Source organism: Varroa destructor, unplaced genomic scaffold (assembly GCF_002443255.2).
Source record: "Varroa destructor unplaced genomic scaffold, Vdes_3.0 BEIS01000001.1, whole genome shotgun sequence".
Taxonomy (NCBI): Eukaryota; Metazoa; Arthropoda; class Arachnida; order Mesostigmata; family Varroidae; genus Varroa; species Varroa destructor.
The window spans coordinates 66,931,976-66,944,178 of NW_019211454.1; the positions used below are offsets into that span (position 1 = coordinate 66,931,976).

Genomic DNA, 12,203 nt, shown 5'->3' on the forward strand with positions numbered 1-12,203 from the left:
GAGCCACGTTCCGATATCGTATATTTATATAAATACGACGCCAGTTCTGATGTATCTTCTAGACTAGAAAGTATGTTACAGCGTATGTATCTAACTGACGGTTTTACACTTAGTAATTAGGTCGTTTTATTTTGACCACATTCACTTTGTGGGCATAACATACACTCGTCGATCAAACATTAACCCCTATAGCATTCGAAGGTCATGATCAATGAGCAGCATTATATTTTTGTAACTTACGTTTTTCTGCGCCTAGGTGTTCTAGCGAACCTTTACGGTGCAGCTACCGAAGGCATCAGAAAAATTAAATATCTATGTATATGTCGAGTATAAAGCACAAGCCCATGTTGCATTTTGACGAAGTTTTTTCTTTCGATCTTTCCTAGCCCATGCGAACGATTGACAACAGCCATCTGGGTCATTCCTGGCTCTTCAGCGTGCTACTGACTGATTGCGCCGCGTTTCACTTAAGGGGTATTCACAGTTCATCGTTGCTCGCTTCTTGTGGCTGTACAGACCGTGGTTTGTCGTTCAAGATGAGGTCTCCGATTCTGAGACGTAGTATACTGATAGGTAGTAACGCTGACCGCACGTTTGCGTTCATCTTCGCACATAATTATTTCTGTCTCGGCAACGCTTTTCGCAACACGAAAATGGTGACGAACGCGATGTTCGATGTGGGTTTTTTTAGCTGCACAAGTAAAGTACGAGAGCACTTTTTCTGAAGGCAAAAGCTTAATGAAAACAACAGCACACACAACCTAGAACCAGGACAATAATTTCGGGAGGTTTCAACTAGATACGATCAGCTGATCCGGGGCTGCCGCCGCATGTCCGTTTCCGCGAGGAAGTTTCTATTCCATATTCGTCTGCTGCTTGTTCTTTATGGTCGGCTTTTGCCCCCTCGAATAGCCATCTCTTTACGTGTTTTCACTTCAGATTCCACTGAAACGAATCACTAGCTAAACCAAACCCGTAGCTGACCGAAGGGTCAGCTGTTACCAAATTCTGTTCCTTTTTGAAGGCCCATGTACGTACAGGCGGCCGGTGGCTGAGCCTATAATGCATCGGCTCGTAGAAATTTTGTGACTGCAAATGAACACAAATATAAATGTCTACGACAAATGTGCGTCGATGGATGAACACCTAATGAGCTGCTATCTGCATTTTAAACGTATTATCGTTTTATTCGAGACACGCTTCCAAAGAAATACCCATTATTGACTAGTGGAGTCCATTTGTAATTCATATTTAATTTTTATTGCGACTCATCCAATTCAATACTGCGCCACGGCTATTTAAGGACGTTCGAAGTAGAATGCCTAGGAAACACACAGAAAACCCTGTACATTTTTTTTGTTACGAAATACTAGTCGTGTGTGAAACCAGTAATATCTTCAAAGGATCGTCCCTGGGTGTCGATAAATTTTATCTGGGACATTTGGCTCGAATCTCTGAGAGGTTGTCGAATTAATATTAGGGAAACGGCGCCGTATGCTAGTTTTCTTTGGTGTTCCTCCGGAGGCTGTTTCGTAATTTTCACTCTGTCCTCTAACGTGATTCCGACATAAATTCAGTGGAATAAGTCTATTAAGTCGCCGTTCAGGACAGAAGAGAATAAAAATGAACCATCCGTCATTAAAGGGCTATAAAACTTACTTAGTTCTACGAGAGGATAACACAAGTCTACTACAGCTAATTAACCCACAGGGATGTTTCAAAATGAACAACGTTCTCCCTGCCTAAGCTTCCCTCGAACACCCATCACAACTTCAGTCTATAAAAGAACACAAAAGTTTCCTTTTTACATCAGGTTTTTACTCTGGTTACAACTTGTTTACATGTTAGCAGTTGCAACACGAATTGAAATAAGCACATGGAATAAGAAGGGAATAGGTCTATGTATATAGACCACAACCTAAACTCAACATTTCGGTGTTCCTACATATGAATATATATATATTATAGTGGACTAGTTTAGATTTGCCGTTGGATGATAGAAACGAGCACCCGACAAACACTCGCCTTACACTTATATTGCCGAGGACGTGTATTTATTTATATACCTGAACTATGATATTCGACCTATTACGATTAGGCCACGCTTATCCAGAGGGGTGTTCGTACCCCCCTATCGCTATCCTCAAACGGTCGGGTATAACGTCACCAAGCACTGCGCAATTCTCCTGCGTCGGACTGGATTCCTTTATTTCAAAAGCCAACTAACGCATCACATGCACGACTTTAACCTTCGACGTTATCGAGGGCGCCTCGCACGAGCTCAGCGACAATAAGCTTCCGTCGTTTTGGCCTACATCCTGTTAACACGGTAATACTCATAGTCACCTGTTCCCTCTGCCCAATAGGGTACATGCTCATATTTCTCTAACAGAGTACTTATTACTCCTTTTATTCTAGCAGAGTAGAAAGAATCGTACTTCTGCGGTTTTCTCTCGCGGGGTGGCGCACGTTTCAGCCATGTACGCACGCACGTGTTTTTGACTAAATTCCTCTGTTTGACCTCGGCTGCCTGCGAAAGTACAGGTCGCTACTTCTTTAGGTCGAATTATGTGGCATGTCCTACCTTGCTAAGGCTCGAAATGACCGAGCTCGTGGTGTGGCCCAAAATTCGAGTCGCATCTTTTTCGTGGGCCGCATCGTGTTTACAAACCGCGAAATAGCACAATTAGCTAAGACCCTTCCCACCAGTAAGTGCCAGGCTTCAACGCAGTCTCGATTCCCCGGGACTAACTCTGCACAGAAGTCATCAGCGCCACAATGAAAAAAATTAGATGTTGATCTTGCCGTTCTTCAAATGCTGCCCAAGAAGGCTTAAGCTTCATTTTTAGCTCCTTTCAACGTCTCGCCTACTCCCTGTAGTAACGAAAGACCCGTTGCGGCGAGTCGGCCTCTTCCGGAGAGCGAGCTTCTTAGTGGAGCTTGTACAGCTTCTCGTTAGATCTTTCCTACGTCTCCTGGCATCAATCTTGAAACTGAAACAAGCTTAAACCGCTCCTTATAGATGTCTACGTGCTCGCCTTACGACCTGGTCTGATGGCTATACCGGTTCCTTCGTGAGCTGCTAGCACTGTTCTTCTTGAGCTTCCTCTCATCAAAAGCCAATGGGGGCGTCTGAGTCGGCCGGCCGTAAACTCAACTCCCTGGTGACTTTGACTCCACCGGCATCAATTTCACTGCTGCCACCAAAATAAAGCTAGCTGGTTTGGCATATTTGTTGGCTGGCAGCCACGAGAACTTAACAGATACTCGGTGCGCTCATGTGGCCGCAGGCGTGTACTTAAATATTTATTTAAACTTTACCATTTTATTTACTACTGGGCAGCAGGAGCCAACAGTAAAACTAGCTTTCCTAGAGTAGAACAGCGTACGAGTGAATACAAACAACGGCGATGGGCCGCCCGCGCAGCCGCCGCCGCCGCCGCCGCCGCCGTTGTCGTTTGGCGTCAGTGAAATAGAATACACAATCGCATGGGCGGAGAGGGATAACAAACGCATCAGCTATTGTATATTAGGTTGCAGTACTGCTTAAGTGAATAACACGACGCTGACGCGGCGGTCTATCGGTTCATCACGTAACTAAACAACACGCATACGTCTCAAGTCTCGTCTATCCATTAGCATCTTTACATCATGATAAACGAATTGCGGTGGCGCAAGTGAAGACACGGAGAAGAAGATAAACAGGATACTTACGTTGGCCCTGGACCTTGTATTGTATTGCCATTGTATCCCAGGTGGCTCCTTTAAGTTAGCGGAAAATATCTTGAACAACCTAAATGCTTAATTCATACACGTATTGGAATAAATCAATAGACCCACCGCATATATGTATATATGATTAATCTTACCCATTTTCATGCTGCCGGAATTTAACCATTACTTGATTCGAATCAGGTGTATAAATGCAGAGTCGATGATTTAATATGAGATGCTTTAATAACGTTAGACTTCGTTTGATACGCTACTTTACGCTATGACAGTGTAAAATTGTCGGATGTATGGCTGATATCTGTAACAAATCGTAGAAATAACGAGGTGCTCTCCTGATATATATTAATATTTGTGTGATACATCGATATGATTTATTTTCGCCTTGCAGTTTCTGGCCTATTATCCGTAGTGCCCTCGATCTACCAGGGTGTTTAATAAGCAACTATAGGGCAACGGGAAATACGACAACTACCTAATACCAACGGGGTGTTTGATAGAAGCAGCGGGCGTAAAATACGAAATATTAGGTTAGCACGAATATGCTAGATCGACTGTAACGCAATAATGCTAATAAGTTACACGGTGTAAGTCAGGAATTGCTTGATATAACTCTGAGAGTGAGAAAATTATAGATAGTTGACACAAGCCTTCATCTTTGTAACGGTTATTTTCATAATCTAGCAGAACTATCTTTATAAACTATCGCGGAAAACTCGCACGAAACGGACTGAGCAGATTGATTCCCCTTAAAAAGTAACAGCGATCAACCCTATAATAAACCGGGTTAATGAGCAGACAGCTGGCTTCGTCTAGAACCATCGCTGTACACCTTATGTAACTGTAGTCATGTAAAATGTTTAAATTCTATCTACCATATACTGATAATTTTGGCTTATATATTTTTAAAGGTTCGTCTGTATGTTATGTCAGTGGCCTGCGCCGATACGGAAATGAGGGTCCAATATGTTTTACTGATTGCAACTTGTCGTATGCTCCTTGCTATATGAGGATATTTCTTCTTGGCGGAGCATCGGTGACACATATATTCGTATCGATAACGAAATTTTTTTTTTCGTTTTTATGCCTTTATGCCTTTTTATGCTAGTAGTACTTCGATGATTTCATGGCCGAGATTCATACAGACCTTTTTTTGTTTTGCAATACCGCACTCTGTTTTGATGTGTAACTTAGGTTAGGCTTAGGAAAGCGAATTTTTTCGCGAAGGCATAGCGTCAGTAAAACGTCAAAGAAATCGCAGGAGTATCAGCTAATGTATCTACCATACTTGCCCACATACAGCTAGAGATAGAGAGAACGGCAGACTCACATCGAATGAAACTCTTTGTGTGTGGAAAGTGAGCCATCCAAACTGTCTCGACCCATCGGGAAGTAGCATCGCAAATAAGTTCGTTGATGATTAACATCCTTCAGTTATAAGTCAACATTGAAGGAACCTAGAAAAACTGCATGCTTACCGTGTAGCTGCTCCAATATTCAATTGTACTGTTTCTACAACAAACAGTCAGATCTTGCAACAATAAATCCATTAGCGTTTTGCCAATCCCTCAGCAGATTAGCCATGTAGAAGAAAACATAGAAAGCCGGTAACTTGTTTCTAGGCTGAACGCCACTTCCCTGCATTCAGCGACTCGTCGAAGATTTTCTATTAGAAGGACTTCGCCGAGCCCTCTATATATGTGATGTTTTACCCCAAATGAGCTTCTTCACGTGAAACCATCGATATACGATTAAAAAAATATCGAAAAGTTCACACACAAACGTTAATCGCTTTCAAGTGCTCTAGATCTTTTTTGGCCATTTTTTTTGAATCGCCTGAAATAGCCTGACAGCATCTTACATAATAGAATAATAGCATGTAACACAACCTCTATAGCATAGCTACCGCTCGTCACGCAAAGATCCATGTACTAAACTTAGACCGCCATAGCAACTTTAATATTCTCTATGACCATATGGCACTTCGCTTACTAGATTGACTGCGTCGTACGCGCTCAAAAGGGAAGCGTATCTCATTCAGTCTTAATCGAAAAAAGCTAACCAATTTCCGATGGCTGCTGACCAAGTGGATTTTCGTACCTAAGCAGCAGTTTTCATGAATTTGAATTTCAGAATGTCTAGTAATGCTGAGACAAATCCCTTTTGAATGATGTTTAACTAAAATGTGATACCCTAAACGTTTCTTATCTCTCTTTTCGAAATTATTCCGGTTGAGCATATTCGGTTATTGTTCTTATGTGTTCCTATTAGGAATCGTTAAGTTCCGAATATGTTGTATTATATAATTAGGCACTTTTTCCGCTTTCCACATGAGTGGAAAAAAAGAGTTTTTTTTTTTTCTTATGCTATATATAAGTAGCACACAGGTAGATTTAAACTAGGGCTGCTCGCCGTTCGATGATAGATAAATCTCTGAGCAAATTATCTATATTCATTGGTGTCATCAATTACTGTCAAGTTAATCTTGAAAGCGTTATTACTAAATTCATAATTATCAGACAACTTTCAGACGTTCTTTGTACGCATTAAATCTTGCGTACATATTAGCTTTGTGAATGATTGTTTACTTTTCGCCTTTATAATGGACGATGTAACATAAATTTGGCCGAAAATCAACAACAGAACTACCTAAACCGCTATAGCATTGCTACACTGTGTCATACTGTTATTAGAGACTGTACTATTAACACCACTAGCGTTTAAACTTTTCGAAAAATGTGATTTTTAATTCTGAGAGCAAACTTCGTCAACTTATTTGAAAGTTCAAGGCCGCATAAATAAGCCTGTGTATGCCCAATCAGATTTGAGTCGGAGCTTTTCTCTTCCGGCGCCACCGCGTACGCCATCATGCATGCTAAACAGAACAGGCAACATTTATTTCTAATAAATATTCGTGGCTTCTAAATGAAGGGATTCGTTCTATGACTTCTAATTCCGCTGAACCGAAGTGCATTTGTCCCGCACCTCTTGGCTCCTTAGCGTTTATAGTTATCCGAATTTCTCTATCTGTTTGAGACATACGTAGGCCACACCATCAGGGATAGCCCCCGTATCATTTTGATTGGACGTATGTTTCATTAATATTATGAGGCAGCAATTGCTATATGAAATTCTATTATAAATAAATAAAGAAAAATATTAGAAATCGAGTATCTCGTAAATGACAAACTGAATGTGAATGATCCCCTAAGCAAACGCAACACGACTTACAAACAATAAATTGTTCTCTAGAACGCCATGCATCTGATACTTAAATATGTATAATATAATACCGACTACGAGGGAGGCTCTGTGTATACAATTCGGATGCTGTATGAAAACGATATATAAACGGCCGTCCAATGCCCATCTATAGCGTTTGGTTGACAACAAACATTAAAAAAATTTGTTAATTTGATTGGATCATTACTATTTGACAGAAGGACGGCTGGTGCTAATTACTTGAATTTACTGCCAGAATCTTCTGTTTTATCATTTATTTGGGATGAAAATGACAAGTTTCCTTTCTTTAGGCGTGACGCCAATGGACTTTTTGTCTAGGGTGGCAAAAAGAATACTTCTGAAATCAATAGCCCACCGTTGTCAGCAGTGTAAAAATTATAAGTATTTGCCGTAAAGATTATAAATTGTATATTTTTTTTTACAGTTTAAACCTTAATTATATATAAATAAAGATTAAGGTATAACCATTCAAAGTATGCATAAATATTTCGTTGGGACTCCTGTGTTATCGCCAGTCGTCTAAAAAGGATCCTCTAGGGCATAAAAGTCATAATACAACAAATGCTAAAGGTTGAAATTAGCCCTCGAAATATCCGGATATTTTTTCCTTCCCATTCCACTACTACAATATAAAATAGAAATACTAAAGTTAGTGTATTTTCCATAGTTTTATAATTTTCTACACAATATACATAATCAATCAATTTATGGCTTTATTCATTTGGAGCTATACACAAATATGCTTTGTCTATATTCATCAAACAAAGGCAGATCGGTAGCTATGACTGGGGCAAGCAAAGAAAGCGTTGACAGTCTGTCTGCCTTTTGCGTCTGTTGTCTATTCGATGAGTTACTTATGGGTCATTCGATTTATGCTTCGGCATACAACATACAAGTTATCTAATCAATGACCCAAATTATTTCCTTCGGCAGAATTCGGGAGGTCTGCACCAATCGAGGACTATTTCCAGATTTCGCCATAGCGACTTACCGAGCCTTTTGATAGAATGTTGGTCTTTGTTAACGTTAGAAGTTTCTCCAAATTGCGGTGCCCACCCTTTCAAACCTAGAGGTTTTTTCAGCACATAAATTCGGTCTTCAGTGTCCAGCTGAACGAAAAGGAATCCAGTGAAACGGGTTATACTAACATGTCGTTTTAATAGTAACGTCACTCAACTTCCTTGTCCTCTAGCTCAGGCTGCTCAGAATGAGCATGGTAAAAGTAACTTTTGATTAAATCAAGACCAAATTAAAAGTTTTTAGAAGGCTTAAGGAACTAGATTTTTTTTTAATATACCCACAGAGTCCGTGTGTGACAACGCAGCTAATGGCTATGATAGACGTTCAGATTACGCGGATACTTACCCAGAAACAAAAAAGGAGCAATAGTTGTTCGTAAACGACAATATCGTGATTTATCGTTCGCAAAAAGAAACGTCAAAGAAGACACTATAGATCACACAATTAGTGCCCATTGATTCTTCAAGTGAGCTTAGAGGTAGTTTCCGGCAGGACGCCTTTACTTAACCACTTGGCATTTATGATACAACAAAAAAGGTCAAATCATCTATGGAAGGGTGTGGGCTTTATCTACAACCTGATTGTCGCCCAATATATTAGTATTTCCATTAAATGAATAGTATACTGCTATTTAAGTTTCTTTAAGTATTTAAGCATTAACCATCGAGATAAGGCACATCAGGTAGCGGGCGCGAACTTCGTCACCTAAGTGCACGCGAAAGGAGAAAAGATAGTTCCCAGGTTCAGAGTTTAACATGAACTTACATTGTCGAAACATACGAACGCTTTCGTTGTTTGTTATATACGCTTAGCGTTGTTTACACCAACTAAGCTTATTCCCTCGTTCGCAAATAGGATGTGTAGCCGATATTGATAATCGTCCGCTGTTAACCTGGACTTTAACACTGTTAGACGTATTTTTTAAATTCTGTAGGCTAAACTGTCTATTACGTATAAGTGGCCATAGTGCGGGGAAGAAATAAAAGATAAATGGACGAATTCAATTTGATAGCGAAATCATCGATATGCACAAAAATCTACGATACCGACGACCGGACCGATCGTCCGCAAGGAGACGTCGTACTCGGTCGACGATTACGTCGTAACAATGACTCCGACAATGAACGCGTACGTCGTTGGATTTGAGTAGACTAGAAAAGGAAAGGGGTACTAATTAAACGGATTTTGCAGTAAACAGAGCTCCCGAATGCGGGTGGTAATCAATGGTATAATCTATTATGAATAAAACACACAGCTTAAATTTTAATAGTTTAATAAAGAACCGAATGAACAATTATCATTTGTACTCCAGCGAGCTTTTATGATTTATTAGCACATACGTTGAATAAAAAAAAGCCATTTACAGTTGAACAGTATTGCTACTGTTATTACTGCAACTATGATTATCGCACCATGGTTAGCTGTTAGATTGATGAAACTGATAGACTTTTAGCTTTAACCTAACCGCCGATGGTGTATGCGAGAAGATTTTGCCACATCGGGTTAGAAAAAAAAAAAACACTCACTTCTCTAGCAATTGACATAATGAATGTTTAACCATGACACAGTGCGCAGTTGCGGACAAAATAAACTTACTTACAACTTCGTCGGCTTCGTTCATGAACTTCTTCGTTAGACCTCACATGAACCCGAACGTTTCGAGCGAATACCAGGGCTAGACCGAGAAGCAATCCAAGCTAAATGAAAGATATTCGCGCTATCGTTGGACGCGGCTGAAGGTCGTTACAGACAATGTTATTGAATAACTGTTATCTTATATGTGTCTCGGATTAGTTGAAATCAACGAATTCATGATGCCAATTAAGGAATAACTCTGAAGCCGTAGGCATCTTATCAGTGCTGATTTAAGATGGGTCTGACCGTTTCTATTAGAAACCACTGGGATATGGCAGATGGGTGGGCATCTAAGAACACTATAACAGAATAAAGTCAGTATTCTTGGCAATTTCCTGTTATTGGTTACAAGGATACCCATATACACACAAATAAACAAACCATGTTTTAGACAATACAACTTACTCTAAATTTTAACATTTCATTCATTGGTAAAGTTCATCAATAATCGACCTCTACTGCCATATGCCTTTAGTTATAAGTTTCATTAACGTCGAACTTATTCAAAGCGTATTTTCAATCGGTTATCCTGAATTTCTCCGATTAAAACCAAGTTCTTCACAATTCAATTTGTCACAATCACATTGTCCGGGTAACTTATATCCAGAAAGCAAATTCAGTTTAAATAATTCTCTTATCAAATGCGTAGCGTGGAATTAACTAGCGATTTACCCTTTGCTCTCACCCCCGTTTTTCGGTCAATCAACCGATGAAATGGGGGTTGTAGCCCGCCATCGCGACCTGGGAAAGTGAGCGGCCTATATTTGACGATCCGCTGTTTCTGCGACTCACGCTAGCTGTCACCTACTAGCAAGCGCCATCATGTCGACGTTGTCGCTTCGGTAATTTGTAGTAGTAGCATATTGTATGGCCCGCATATGCCTTTATAGACGCAGAAAGGGCGAGAGGCAAAGGCAGAAACTGGGACAAGAAAAGGGAAAACAGTACAGCCGCCAGATATCTCCTCGTCGCAGATTTTGCTTCGTCGAAATTCCCGCCGATTTTCATTAGGAAATGAAAAATTAAACAAGCGCTTGTTGAGATGGTCATGCTGTCAGTCTCCGACCAACGTTCTAGTCCTTCAAAAATTTGATGGCAGCAACAAACCCTGCGCCCGGCCACATTTGCGGAGGCGCCCGATCCACGAAGCCTGGAGACTGGTCAGCAACGAGGGCACATCTATCGCTGCTCAAATCATCGCAAGAGGCAGCTCAGTAAGGGACTAGATCGTCGCAAAGGACAGGCTCCCGTTAGGACCGCCAACAGGCTTAGGTCCATCGAAGCGAATGGCGGAAGAGAGGGCTCAGCTGCTAGGAGTTAGTGCCGACAAAAGTAGAGATGACTAATGAAGAAGACTAGACGTGTGCCATACGAGCAACCATAAATGTTACGAAGTCGCCAGGTCTGTCGTAATCACTCCACGAACCAATGACGTAGCATAGTGTGAGGACGCCAGGACTGCTGGGTCGACGTGCAGTCGCTAGGAAGGCAATTCAAAACGCAATACCATTCGCTATCGAAAAGGGAACCGCAACACAAGGGACACGCGAATGCTGCGTAAACGTAGCGTGGCTGGTGGCATCAGTAACCTAGTCTTAACAAGACACGCGGTTAACGTAAGAAAACCCTAACTGCCAACGACATGTTGTCAGTCTCCGATCAACAAGATAACTTACACGTATCTATACAAATATACCTATGCTTTATTCGTAAATTAAATTTAGGTTACTGGCGATTTTTCACTGACGTGTAAAGGTCAGTACTTAAATCTCCACTGTCTCAGTGAGATATATAATATAGTAAATAAATCTGCACAAGCGGAGTAAGCTTCAGTCCTAGGGTTACCTTCACAGCTTTTGCTCACGTCACACGACGTGTAATATGGAGCCGCTCGAGGAATATATGATGCGCTTGTTTGCTGGGGCCCGCTTAAAATATTATACCTAATGAGAAACATTGTGCCGTACCGAATACGGGCTATTTTAAGAGAGACTTCCTTGGTCTTCTTACCGGCTCATCACCAATAGAAATATCAATAAGCACTCAGCAAGTGACCAGACCATTCGACTGAACAAAACGGGATACACACGGTATAGTGCTTTGTCGAAACATCAGACAAGTTTAAGATCTTTGAGGCTTTTAAAGTGGTAAAGAAAATCGATATCGGATATAACGATACCTTGCTCTGTAGTCCTTAGCTCGATTCCTAGGTTAGATATGAGCTTCTTTTTAGGCATAATTCTCGAAACGTAGAAGAAGCATGTTTTATTTGTAAGGGTCATCTAAGTGAGCAGGACAACTCTGAGCAGTTAAGGCGAAATTAAACAATTCTTCGAAATGCGTGCGTGCAATGACAACTATGAATAATTGTGCTTACAAGGATCCTGACAAGATCCTAAACTTGCTTTGCATTCTGGGTCAAGTCAGGTCAGCGCTAGACTACTTGAATCTTCGCAGTTTCGCGAAATCGACCTCGGGCCTTTAGTCTACTCGTAAATAAACTTCTACACTTGTTTTCTTTCCCACAATTTCCGTAGAGCACTCTAGTATGATAATTAGATCTTATTGTAATTAGA

General features: G+C 40.9%; 2 protein-coding genes across 6 annotated transcripts in view; one reads left to right on the forward strand and one right to left on the reverse strand.

Annotated features, from left to right (window-relative positions):
- Positions 1 to 12,203, reverse strand: part of LOC111243197 (uncharacterized) — a 144,160-nt gene that overhangs the window by 91,848 nt on the left and 40,109 nt on the right. The gene's annotated exons all lie outside the window — the stretch shown is intronic.
- The window catches only part of TkR99D (Tachykinin-like receptor at 99D), a 63,261-nt gene that overhangs the window by 34,810 nt on the left and 16,248 nt on the right, over positions 1 to 12,203 (forward strand). The gene's annotated exons all lie outside the window — the stretch shown is intronic.